We start from the raw sequence: 13,244 nt of genomic DNA on the forward strand, positions 1-13,244 counted from the left end.
CAATAAGGGGTTTGAGACAGATAACTCTAATGAAAAGTAGTGTACACATTCTCTAAAGAGCTCAAAATGACAAATCTCTTGATCATTTCAGCTTCTGCACTTCCAACTGACCCTATCAGATCCAGGCAGGCTTTTCTTAACATTTTCATGGATGTAAAAGGAGGCTCTAGAGCCTGGGCCCTTCCCGTCCCACCCCAGATTCCATTTAGCACCCTAAGGGGGCCTCAGGCGTACGAGTGCAGAAACCACTGCACACATCTGACCTCTGCTGCCCCCTCAGACACTCTTAAGCAGCCTCTTGAGCCTAGCGGTATTCACACTCTCCTTGCGAAGACAGATCTAGGGAAAGGGCCTGAACTTTTCCTCCAAGTAGACTCTGGCAGTTTGATCAGAGAATTCTGGGGTCTAGTACGCAGAGTATGGTCTAGAAAAAGGAGATACTGGCTTTATGAGTGGGTAGCCATGTATCCATGGCCCCATATACTTCTCATCCCATAGAAGGCGTTCTGAAGTAGAAAACCCAAGGCAAGCATTCAGATGTATCCTCAAAAGGCAGCTCGAGATCACAAGATCTCAAGGACTACCACAGCTGTTCAGCTAGAAGTCTTCTTAAAGTTCTGCCAATCAACCTACCTCAATCAGAAACACATCAGCTATTCCATCATGAATATCCTGAAATGACAAATAACCAAATCAGTAGCAAGGGTGTACTTTCCCTGAGCCTTGTATTTCCCCATTAGATCCAGCTCAGGCCGGACCAGCAGTCTACTTCCAAATGCCATATAACCTACAAACTCTAAACTGTAAAATTCAAGGTTAAACGAACTCCATCTTTTGCCAGATAATGCCCTATCCGGAAAGAATACAAAATTTAGTCATATCACAGGGCAATCAAGGTAGACACAGGTATACTAAAATTGAACAATACTGTAGCTTCTTATTGGTAGTAGTAATACTGTAGTAGTAGCTACAGTATTATTACTACTACTAATAGAATAGCTATCAAGAAAAGCGCTTTATACAGAAGGCATTATAGAGGAAGAGCATTTTTTCTATTGCTCCTAGCATCATTCTACAAATAAGTAAGAGGAATCATCACACTCATTCCCAGAAAACATCTGGTAGTTAATATAAAACACTCTTGATAATCTGATACCAAACCACATTTCCAAGCTCATTTTATTTCTTTCTTCCTCTCCCACTTCTCCTCTGCTGAAATTTACTCCTGCTCCTCATCTAAGGAAACCATTTTCTATTCTTGGCTTCCTGAATTTCTTCCTATTTCCTGGGCAAGCATGGCCTTTTCAGAAGTCTATGACTCTTGTATAGTTTGTTTCAGTTGCCTACTTCTTCAGCTGGCAAACTCCTATTTAACCTTCAGAGTCCAATTGAAATAGCTTTCCGTTCCCCCAACTCATCCAGGAAGAGATAGTGTTTTCATTATGTGTGTATACAGCACCTTCTTAATATCTACAGCAATATATCCAAAGGCGAATTGAAGTGAATATCTAGACTATGGGGCTATAACCTCCTCTAGGGGAGGGTCAGGGTCTTATTACTCTTTGACTCTCCCCAGCTGTGCACATAGTAGGTTTATTTTTGTGTATGTATTTAAAGCATAAAAAGTTTTTAAATAAGAATAACTTCTGTTTAGCATCACTTACAGGTACTGGAAAAAAAAGAAGCTTGCAAATAATAATCGCGATTCTGTTTCTAATTTTATGTCAATTGTATTCATCATCCTACAACCAGCCTATTTGCACAAAGAATCAAGAGTCAGCTGCATGGAAAATCTTGGTTATTAGAAACTATGTAAAAGCAACTGGAGCCTAGCCATTCAATGCTGCAGTTTCCTATTTTATTTTTTAGCACCTAGTGTTTATCTCTCTCGCTCTGCTGAGTAGTGAAAAGTTAGCAAATTCAACTCTATGAATATTATTTATGCACATGGGATCCAATTTTAATATTCTGAAAAAATAAAGCTACTTATAAGAATATACTGAATATTGTATTCTTTTTCAATATAGCAGAGGCCAGCAAAATATCAAAATGTAAATCTCAGACATCTAATTGTACAATATAATTCTCCTCAAGAAGCCCATGTTTTCTTTAGGATGTGTGTACACAGTTGGAATCTTTAAATTTCCACATGAGTGTCCATGGTTGCATCACTCATTCAAGGAGTAATATATGCACACACACGTGCACACACACACACAAGGCTATTTCTCTCATTAGAAATATAAACAAGGTGTGTTTCTGTGCGTATGCATTAGCACACATGAGCACATAAGTGTGTGTAGGCCCAACTAAATAGAAGCCATGATACAGTAGGGTTTCTCAATGCTAACTTAGAATCAACTAATATCAGACAGGAAGCGACCTAGAAAATTACCTAAGCTCTCTCATATTTTCTCCATGCTGACTGTAGCTACATCACTTCAAAGCCCCCATAAAACCAAGAGCTGAGAAGTGTTTTCCCCACTCCTTCACACTTTCTACTCACACCTCCACCTGAGAAAATCAGACCATATCCTAGACGCAGCACATTAATACCTTAAAAAACATGGAACATCTTAAAAATAGCAGTATTGTCCAATCACTCAAATACTGTATTATCAAAAGGCCAGCTCCCAACTTAAACCAACTGAAGGTCAAAATGACATTTGGAAAGGTATCAATTACATAGGATTATTTTATTTTTAAAAAGTAATTATAATAATAGCTGAAAAATATTATTTCGAGTCATTAGGGCATAAAATAGTCTTCCCAAATGCGCTTCATTCTTTGAAAATTTGCCTCAGCCATATTTTGAAAAACAAAATCCTAACCTCCCACAAGTCAATAAACAAATAATTTTTGAACTCTTATTGTTTGTCAGGCATTATTCTACTAGGCAGGGGCAAAGCTTATATGACTAAAAATTAAAAATAGGTAATTTCAAACACTGACAGAAGCAATGAAGAAAATATATGAAAATGTGAAAGCAAGTTGGAATTATGGAAGATAGCTTTCCCGTGGAGGTTATAGGCAAAAGGAAAAGTCTGGGGTAAGAGCTTTAAAAAAAAGAGAGAGAAAGGAACAAGTACAAATGGCCCAAGAAAAGAATGAGACTCTCAGACTAGAAATTAGTAAAATAAAGAGGGGCAAAAAAACTGAGTGAATGTTAAGCCAAGGAATGCCTTCATCTACTTCATATAACAGCCATTTACTTGCTGTATGGCCTCGGGCAAATTGCTTAACCTCTCTGTACCTGAGTTTCCTCATCTATAAAATGGGGACCAGTAACAGCAACTACAGCATAGAGTTGTGGTAAGGATTAAATGAGTGAACATTTTCATGCTTAGAATATTACATGGTACAGTAATTGTGAAATGACTTCACTGCTATTTCATTAGCATTAATATTACCCATATTATCATCAATTTAAAAATATTCACTCTGCCTGTCCTGCAAATATTTGTAGATGAAACAAATAATTCCATGAATGCAAGAGTGTAGACAGGTATAAACCACCTAGGAGGTCACTGCAATGATACCCAGGCAAAAGTTGATTTTGAACCAAGACTATACAACGAGGCAGATTTGGAATACAGTTTATAGGTAGAGCTGATAATACTGTTTAAAGAATTAGATATGCATAGTGAAGGAAATAATAGAAATTAAATAACACTCCTAGTTTTTAACAGATTGAGATATAATTCACACACTATATGAATCACCATTTAACATGTACAATTCAATGGCTTTAAGTGTGCTCACAAAATTGTACCACCATCACCACAATTTTAGAACATTTTCATTATCCCAAAAAGAAGCCCTGTACACCTTAGTTGACACATCCCAATTCGCCCATTCCCTCCACCACCCTGGCCCTAGGCAACCACTAATCTGTTTTCTGTTTCTATAGATTTGCCTACTGGGGACATTTTTTTTAATTTATTTTTTTTTAATTGAGGTGTACTTGATTTACAATGTTGTGTTGCCTATCGAGGACATATGATATAAATGGGATCATACAATACGTAGTTCTTTGTGATTGACTCCTTTCACTTAGCTTAATGTTTTCAAGGTTCATCATGTTGTAAAATTTATTAGTAATGCATTTCTTCTTATTGTTAAATAATATTCCATTGTATAGCTACACCACATTTTATTTACGCAATCACCAGCTGATGGACATTTGGGCTGCTTCTACTTTTTGGCTACTATGAACATTTGGCTGCTATGAATATTCATGTACAAGTTTTTACGTGGACATATGTTTTCATTTCTTTTGGGTATATACCTTGGAATAGAAAAGCTGAGTATTATGGTAACTCTATGTTTAATGTTTTAGATAATTGCCAGACTTTTCAAGTTGGCTGCACCATTTTACATTCTCATCAGCAGTGTATGAGGGTTGCAATATCTCTACATCTTATCCAACAGTCATTATCTGTCTTTTTGATTACAGTTATCCTGGTGGGTGGGAAATGGTATCACGTCGTGGTTTTGATTTGCACATCCCTGATGGTTAATGATGTTGAGCATCTTTTCATGTGTTCATTAGTCATTTTATATCTTCTTTGGAGAACTGCCTATTCAGACCTTTGCCCATTTTTTAATTGAGTTATTTGTCATTTCATCATTGAGTTGTAGGAGCAAAGCAAAATACCTTAAGCAAAGGTTATTTGAGATAGAAATAATGGCCAAATCCAGCATGTCATGATAGTTCACAGAATTTGTAACCTCTTAAGGGCAAGAACTCTGCTCTCATTCACTTTGAATGATATTTGTCCCTTGCAGAGTGACTAGCAGAATTGGAAGTCAAATATTTTAAAAAGCAAATGAAAATAGAATGCTTGAAGCAAGAAGGAAGAACCATTATCTTCAGTTTAGATAGAAAGCTATAACATTTAGAACTTATTTCCTACACATATTAACAACTAAATTTCACTACATGGGTCAATTCAAATTAGTTGGCAATGGCTACCTAGAGCAATGTTTTAGGAGGGATACTGAAGTTGCGCCTGACCCAGAGGAAACTAACTTTAGTAATGTCTGCCATGAGCATCAGAAGATGAGTATGGTAGCATGTGCGGTAGGGCACCATCCCTAAGAAGGTTTATGTATCTTGAAAATATAAAAGCAACTGAGAAAGATCTTTTTAAGCCATACAGGTTAATTTTTTTTAAAAAAATTCGAGATATTTAGAGTATGCTCTTCAATTTCAAAATCACCAAATGAAACATAAGGACTGTGCTTCCAATAAAACATCTACATGGGGCTATTATCGGAATCAGAATATTGAGTCAAATGGATCATTGATCTAATTTAGTATTCCATTTCACATGCATCTTTGCAGAGCCCGTATCTCCTAATCCTCATTTCCACGTAACGCAACAAAGCCAAAATGGTGAGTCTGCTATTTTCCCACGTAACTGAACACGTGAATTAAACTAGAATGATACGAACAAGTCACACAATTCAATAGCAATGACTTGACTAGTATAAATAAAAGTCTGTACAAATTATCAATGCCAACTCATTAATTCTAGTATAGGGATAATTTCACATTAATAGGTATTTATATCACTTTCATCTTTTCAACAAAGTTTCGTAGTATTTACTTCCAAATTTTAGTAAAAATAAGGCTGACTCAAAAAAAATTAAACAACTAGTTTCAATGGACCCAAAATTTATAAGGCACAAAACACAATAATTTTAGCAATAAAATGATACAGTCTACAAGTATATAACCATTTTGTATTTTATATATATGTATATATCGCACATAGATATCTTACCTCTCTAGGTTTTCAGAAATTGAAGGAATACTGGAAAAAATTCTGAACAGAAAATATACAGCAGCAAAGTGGAATCATCATATCCAAACTAAATAAAATTAGTTTAACATGATCTTGTAGTGATGTTGAGAAATATTTTTTAATTTAACACAAGAAAACAAAATGGATTCTGATAATCCCTTGCTGTGTGTATTTAGGGATGAGATTGGGAATGTTGATCTGTCAAGACTCTGCTTGTAAGGGAGGGAGAGCCACGGTTCACTATTTTAAGCCAAAAGGGAAGAAATGAAATGCAGCATCTTATCAAGAAAGGCACAGCCACGAATGAGGATAAATGGGTACAAGGGCTTGACACCAGCAAGCCTATCCCTTGTCACAAGTCTTTAGTTTTTTTCTGAGTGTTGACTTATTTCTCTATCACAGTTTTCTGCTCTTGACATGGAACATGATCTCTGACAGAGAGCTTGGTAACCTTTCGATACCATGTCCAAAGCATAAAAAGAGGTTCTCCTATTTTGAGCTTGAAATTTTCAATCAAGGAAGGATTCAAAATGGACTAGACTGGATCTCTTGAAACAATCCCTGTGGTGAGGGGGAGCGAGCTACCAGGCCACCTCAGGCCTGGCTACATAGCTGTCTATGTGAGTCAGGAAATCAGATACTTTAGAACCAAGAGAGGGATATGGAGCTAGAAAGTCAAACCAATTGGTATTTATTACAATTTGGCAACGTTAGCAGATGAAACAGAAAAGTAAGAAAATGAAGTTGGGAAAAACAGTTCAGGATGCAATTATGGCAATCCAGGTACTAAAAGGCAAAACAATAAAATAAAATAAAGCCAGTATAAAATGTGTCTAGAACTTAATGCTCACGTTGAGAGGGGAAATGGACGAAGCTGGAGAGTAGATAGAAGCCAAATTGGGAGGGATATTGCAAATCATGGTAAAGAACTTGGCTTTTTTTCCCCTAAGTACATGAGTTACTGAAGGGTTGAGGTAGGGTAATAAGATGGTATAATTTATGTTACAAAATAACTACTCCAGGCTGCTGAGTGGTGAATGACAGGTATGGGTCACAGCTGAATGTGACAGAATAAAGAGGCAGTAATTCCTGCACTCCCAGTCAAGCCACATTTTACAAAGGAATCTCTTTTACATTATCCACTGATCCAAAGGCCTGTCACTTAACCTCCATGAGTTTCAATTTCCTTGGTAATAAATCAGGAATAAAAATACCTATCTCAAATGAAAGATTATCTCTGAGAAATTATGTAATGTGTCTAACACAGAACTTGGCATGTGGTAGATACTCAGAAAACATTAGGTCCCTTTTCATTTACTTCCTGTGTAACTAATAAAAACCCTTCCAAATTCATTAGAAGGCGCTAACTTTTGAAAAATAAAAAGCTGGAGCCAAACAACTTGGTCTAGGCAGTTGAAACAGAGCCTGAGCAATTTAGACTCTGTAGTCTGAATGGAAAATAACCTTGACCTGAGCAAAATATTTACTAAGCTCTACACTCTAAACCAAAGACAATATGACCTGCATGCTCCAAAGAATGAACTCTCTATTTAATAACTATCCAAATTCTTTACTGAAATCTATTCAACACACAGAAAAATCTAGGTAAAGAAGGCAAATAAACCTCCTTGAAATGTCCTTCCTTCTGATCTGCTAAAGTTATCTTTGTCTACTGCCCAGCTACATAAATAATTGTGTTATTCTCTACCATCTGTTTTGAAACAGATGTATAGAAAATTAGAAAACTCAAGTAAGCTAACCTATGTAAATTATTTCTATACATCTTTAATTTTCCTTCACATATTTTGGTATTCTGGTATAGTCTTACTGTAAGATGCCTTACATCATTTTTCACATATAAAAATTTTTCATAAATAGAATTAATATAAGAATATATGAGCTTCTGTTTACATTCTTCACCTTGGACTTCCTAAAGAGTTCTCAACAATCCTAGGAATCCTACTACTACAGACGAATCTCTCATCAAAGGAATGATGAGATGAAACAACAGTCAATACAGAAGGTCTTCTAAGGCTGTGCTGTCACATACATTGCCATGAACCACATGTGGCTACTGAGCATCTGAAATGTGGCTGGCTGGGGCTGAGATGTGCTGTCTGGGTAAAATATACGGCAGGTTTTGAAAGCTCTATAAAAAAAGAATGTAAGCTAACTCAATAATTTTTTATGTTGATTATGTGTTGAAATGATCATATTTAGAATATAACGGGCTATATAAAATATATTATGAAAGTTAACTTCACATTGTCTTTTTACCTTTCTTAATGTGACTTTTAAGTAACATATGTAGCTTATATTTGTGTCTCATTTCTTTGGGGCAGCATTACTCTGTAATGTTGCATATTTTTATTTAAATCAACTCGGTGTAAATCTGTTTTATAAACCAGGATATAAAGACATGAAGATGAATAAATAAGTGGATGAATAAATAAGTTTATGAGGGACTTCCCTGCTGGCGCAGTGGTTGGGAGTTCACCTGTCAATGCAGGGGACGCAGGTTCAAGCCCTAGTCCGGGGGGATCCTGCACGACGCGGAGCGACTGGGCCCGTGTGTCACTGCTGCTCAGTCTGCGTTCTGGAGCCCGCGAGCCACAACTGCTGAGCCTGTGTGCCGCGATTGCTGAGGTTTACATGCCTGGAGCCTGTGCTCTGCGGCAGGAGAGGCCACTATGGTGAGGGGCCCAAGCACCGCGGCGGGGGGTGGCCCCCTGCTCACCGCAACTAGAGAGAGCCCGCGTGCAGCAGCGAAGACCCAACTCAGCCAAAAGTAAATAAATAAAATAAATAATTTTTTTCTAAAGTTTATGATATCTCTGGATAAATTATTTCACAATATTGCTTAATAATTGTTTGAGGAAAATGCTATTCAAATAATTAGGTAAAGGTCAAAGTTAGTATTACATTTCATCTGATGAATAAACATGTATTAAATTAAATGCTTATGGGTCACACACTGTGATAAGTCATGGAATATCAATATATTTAAGACAAGGTCTATGCTCTAGTGTGATTCATAGTTTTCTGAAAGGATACAAACAAGACAACAGGTAAGTGCAAAACAATTTCCAGTGCTGTGTGAAAGGTACCTAGAGCTCTAAAAGAAATGTGCAGAGGCCTTTTTCTTGTTTCAGAGAATGGATAGTGCTGCTGCTATTTAGTGTTTGGAGGCTGGAATAACCAAATGTCCTTCAGTGGGTGGGAGCACCCTGTACCACAAAGAACTGTCCAATTCAAAATATTCATAGTGCCCCTGAACTACACTGGCTCCTGAACATTGGGATGATTCCAGAGCAATATACTCAGAGACTCCTTTCTAAGAGTGCAGTCATAAGATTACACAAAAGCATCTCTATTCTTCAGTGTATAAACATACATACACACACACAAATGTATCACCTACACTTGTTTTTTTTTAACATCTTTATTGAAGTATAACTGCTTTACGGTGTGTTAGTTTCTGCTTTATAACAAAGTGAATCAGCTATACATATACATATATCCCCATATCTCTTCCCTCTTGCGTCTCCCTCCCTCCCACCCTCCCTATCCCACCCCTCTAGGGGGTCACAAAGCACCGAGCTGATCTCCCTCTGCTATGCAGCTGCTTCCCACTAGCTATTGGTTTTACATTTAGTAGTGTATGTATGTCCATGCCACTCTCTCACTTTGTCCCAGCTTACCCTTCCCCCTACCCGTGTCCTCATGTCCATTCTCTAGTAGGTCTGTGTCTTTATTCCTGTCCTGCCCCTAGGTTCTTCATGACCCTTTTTTTTTTTTTTAGATTCCATATATATGTGTTAGCATACGGTATTTGTTTTACTCCTTCTGACTTACTTCACTCTGTATGACAGACTCTAGGTCTATCCACCTCACTACAAATAACTCAATTTCGTTTCTTTTTATGGCTGAGTAATATTCCATTGTATATATGTGCCACATCTTCTTTATCCATTCATCTGTCGATGGACACTTAGGTTGCTTCCATGTCCTGGCTACTGTAAATAGAGCTGCAGTGAACATTGTGGTACATGACTCTTTTTGAATTATGGTTTTCTCAGGCACATACACTTATATATATGGTGTGTCAATAGTAACACATTTTGCCATTCTCAGTCTAAGAAAAAAATAGGTTACTTGAAGCATTTAGTAGCTATAAAACAGAATTTCCATATATAAGCAAATAACTTCTTTAAAAAACTTTTTCCAACTTACAAATAATATTTTTGTCACTGAGCAGGAATACCATCCTTGCCGTTCTGACCTGACTCCCAATTGAGAAATAAGCAGAGAGAGGGGGAGGGAAGAACCTTCTCCGTCATTTGCCAGAGAGGTCACTCTTTATTCCTTTTAACCACTAGAAAGGATATTGCTAATCTAGAATAGTATGGTGAGCAAAAGATAGGTACTACTCAATACAAAATGTTGGAATCATTAAAAGAGAAACAAGTCAAACTACCATAGATAGAAATTAAGGCATTCATTATTAGATAACAATAACTTATAAGTATGTATGAAATCCATAAAAATGTCATGCCTCGATGTCAAACCCGCTCATCTCTCCCACCCAAATCAAAGAAAGATCCTTTGAAGAACTGACATTCTAGAATCTTATTCAGGCTTGAGGCAACAGGAATATTTCAATCCATGCTTACATCTAGGGTAGCAAAGCTATTTGCCTCAAAAATAAGGGTGTAGTACCCTTTTCAAAATGCATTACTACATAATTTAATTATCTCTATAAGAAGCGAAAAACTTTGAACCATAAATTATGGAGGGAAATCTAGCATAATGGTGGAATAGTGTCCAAAAACTGATACTCCTTTTGCATTAAAATATTCAGGGCTAATTGTGATTTTAGCACTTGTTTTTATCCTTGCTTTGTTCATTGGCCAAACTTAAACACTTCTCATCTCCTTCAATGAAAAGTGGCACTATTATGTTCCTGGAAGCATGAGCAGGGTTCCTCAAAGCCCAATTTTAAGGTCTTAATTGGCTGAGGCAATGGGAGACCATACAAAGCCCACTTCACAGAGAAGGGCAAGATTGCCAGGTCACTTGAGAAGAGATGAAGAGCTAACTGGAAGCTATTGCTGAAATCTTAGTGTTCTGGGAAGTTTTACCAAATAGTAACTTAGCAGAGAATGGAACACAATCATCCATCATAACACAGAACCCAAAGGTGCTGAAGTCAGCTTGTAAAAACAGAACAATTAAAACAGAAACAGTTACCGTCACTTAATAATTGAATAACATAACAAGCCAAGCAAGCTTTACGGAAACTGGGTACTTGATTGGTTCTGTGTTGTTGATATCAAATATTCAATTATATCATCTCATAACCTCTAAGTCCCAGGAACCATGTGCTCACAAATCAAGTGAGTTGTTACTTACTAACACTTTTCTTTTATTTGGTATTACTGGACCTGTAGTCTACTTTTACCTTTGTGAAGTTGAATAATCACCATCCATCCAGCCATCCATTTACCCTTCCAACATTTGTTGTGTGTTATGTGATAAAGGACACTTAAGACATGGAATAAAATTATCTTGGCCCTCAAACAGTTCATTATTATTTAACTAATAATAATTAATAATTCATAAACACACAACCATTATAAAAACATCCAATTTGGAATAATTTTAAGTAAATTAATACTTTCATCAACTCTAACCACCGATGACAGTTTCCCAAAACAAACCAACAAAACCAAAGAAGACCAATTTATATTCGTGAAATTCAAGACTCTACGAAAAAGAAAAGTTAAAGGTCCAGAATTAACCTAAAAAAACTTTTAAATCATTTTATGCTCACAAAAACAATAAAGACACATAATTTTAAAAAAAGATATCAAATGATATTTTAACGCTTTGGGGGGCTGATAACAGTGAAGACTTACTACTGGTATCCATATACTATCAGATACTAAAATGCTCATAAATTTGTTTTACTTTGCTGTTACAAAAAATATAATAAGAGGCTTAATTTTTTTTCAGGATAGTTCCCCATGCAATTAATACTTTCTGATTATTTACTCTGGACTACTACCCTACTTGTCTGCTCCTTTGTCCATTCACTCATTACTTTCCTCAACAACTATTTGTTGTGTAGCTAGTATATGCTCCTATAAATAACAAGAAAAACCAAGGTGCCTGTGGTCAAGTTCTACCTCCACCTGCCCCCGTTATATGACCAAGGTTTTTTGTTTATTTGTTTGATCTTTTTCTCTATCAACCACTGGAATTCAATTCTTAAGTTCAGGTATATTCTATCCCATTCTTATTTTCCCAGGGCCATTTACTACCAAAAATTTACTACATTATTTCTATTATCTATACTAGAACACAAGTTCCTTCTTTTTTGAACCATCGCCCATAGGTATTACCCACAATTGATGAAAATTGAATATACAAGCAAGAAAAGCTCTATAGTTCCAAGAATTAAAATATGCTAGGATTTCGCACAAGAGAAAGTTCACATCGATCAGGGGATAATGTAATTCACAAGCAAAATTAAAGTCTAAAGGAAAAACCTCTTGGAGAAAATATGCAGCATTAAAAAAAAAAAACAAAAAACCTGGCGATCTTATTAAGGGATCAAACCAAGAAGAAGATATAACAATTATAAATATATATGCACCCAACAATAGGAGCACCTCAATACATAAGACAACTGCTAACAGCTATAAAAGAGGAAATTGACAGTAACACAATAATAGTTGGGGGACTTTAACACCTCACTTACACCAATGGACAGATCATCCAAACAGAAAATTAATAAGGAAACACAGCTTTAAATGACACAATAGACCAGATAGATTTAACTGATATTTATAGGACATTCCATCCAAAAACAGCAGATTACACTTTCTTCTCAAGTGCACACAGAACATTCTCCAGGATAGATCATGTCTTGGGTCACATATCAAGCCTCAATAAATTTAAGAAAATTGAAATCATATCAAGCATCTTTTCCAACCACAATGCTATGATATTAGAAATCAATTACAGGGAAAAAAACATAAAAACACAAACACATGGAGGCTAAACAATATGTTACTAAATAACCAAGAGATCACTGAAGAAATCAAAGAGGAAATCAAAATATACCTAGAGACAAATGATAATGAAAACACGACGATCCAAAACCTATGGAATGCAGCAAACGCAGTTCTAAGAGGGAAGTTTATAGCAATACAAGCCTACCTCAAGAAACAAGCAACATCTCAAATAAACAATCTAACGTTATACCTAAAGGAAGTAGACAAAGAAGAACAAACAAAACCCAAAGTTAGTAGAAGGAAAGAAATCATAAAGATCAAAGAAGAAATAAATGAAATAGAAACAAAGAAAACAGTAGCAAAGATCAATAACACTAAAAGCTGGTTCTTTGAAAAGATAAACAAAATTGATAAA

The 13,244-nt window shown here is 36.2% G+C and overlaps 1 protein-coding gene across 1 annotated transcript in view; it reads right to left on the reverse strand.

Moving 5' to 3' along the window:
* The window catches only part of CEP128 (centrosomal protein 128), a 440,326-nt gene that overhangs the window by 198,251 nt on the left and 228,831 nt on the right, over nt 1-13,244 (reverse strand). The gene's annotated exons all lie outside the window — the stretch shown is intronic.

The sequence above is a fragment of the Eubalaena glacialis genome, chromosome 2, assembly GCF_028564815.1.
Source record: "Eubalaena glacialis isolate mEubGla1 chromosome 2, mEubGla1.1.hap2.+ XY, whole genome shotgun sequence".
Taxonomy (NCBI): Eukaryota; Metazoa; Chordata; class Mammalia; order Artiodactyla; family Balaenidae; genus Eubalaena; species Eubalaena glacialis.